The following is a 1,034-nucleotide window of genomic DNA, read 5'->3' on the forward strand; positions in this document are numbered from 1 at the left end:
CAACACTAAATTAACTATTATTAATCCGGTGTTGTTCTTGTTGTGCTAACGAGGTATGGCAACTTGGACCGATGCATATATGTGCCTGGTCCTACGTTGTAGCTGACTGACTGACTGATAAATACTCGTTAACATCTAAAAATTTGGTTACCACATTAACTGGTTCATATAAATACGACTTATTAGGTTTTGAACACGAAATCGTCAACAGAAAATGAATGCTTCTGAGCACGAGGTATATAAAACGTCTCATGTAGATGTTAATGGCATAAGTCATTTGAAAATATTCTCCAAGGTGTTTAAGGGAATGGTCAACGTGGCTCAAAGAGGGTTACTTTTTGAAATAACCTAAATTTTTGACCAAACTGTAGTACATTTTATGAGGAGATATTGGTTTTATTCAAAATTCAATTATGATCTGGAAAGAACTCAGTACATTCAAATGGACTTTCCCAATTCTTTTGTGAAGATATTATTGCCAGTACTACTATTATTAACTTGTTTACCAGGAACGACATTTTAATGTAGTTGGCTTTGAGCCACCCAAAGTGTGAGTGACAGTGATACTACTTGGTTGCCCGAACCGAAGTAAGTGAAACAGGGTTTGAACCTGCGACCGAGTGACTAAAATTCAAATGCTCTAAACCACTTGGCCACGACTCTGAATATTGCACGAATACTAACCTGATGTTTGCCTTATCCATCATCACTTAACACACTCCATTTTTGATTCAGTCCCCTAATCTAGATTAGTGGTTATTTATTTATTTATTTAAATACATAAATATCGGTACAAGAAAGCACCAGATACATATGCGCCTCACAAACCTCATTCGATTTGTGTGAGGGCTGTGATACTGCCTAGGTGCCCAGACTGAATCAGGTGGTTTTCTTAGAGGGCCACACCCCGAACCTTTGACCTGAAGGTCTAGTCCACAGGGCAGTGGAGCATCGTGAGGAGATGCAGTCCCATGGTAGCCGGTGACCAACGATTGGTTAATACGCCATTTGTTCCTTCAGGATACTGGAGCCTA

The 1,034-nt window shown here is 39.4% G+C and overlaps 1 protein-coding gene across 1 annotated transcript in view; it reads left to right on the forward strand.

Annotated features, from left to right (window-relative positions):
* Smp_059800 (prenyl transferase) overlaps positions 1 to 1,034 on the forward strand; it is a gene marked incomplete at its 5' end in the record, with an annotated part of 13,545 nt that overhangs the window by 7,294 nt on the left and 5,217 nt on the right. The gene's annotated exons all lie outside the window — the stretch shown is intronic.

This window comes from Schistosoma mansoni, chromosome 1, assembly GCF_000237925.1.
Source record: "Schistosoma mansoni strain Puerto Rico chromosome 1, complete genome".
NCBI classification, from domain to species: domain Eukaryota; kingdom Metazoa; phylum Platyhelminthes; class Trematoda; order Strigeidida; family Schistosomatidae; genus Schistosoma; species Schistosoma mansoni.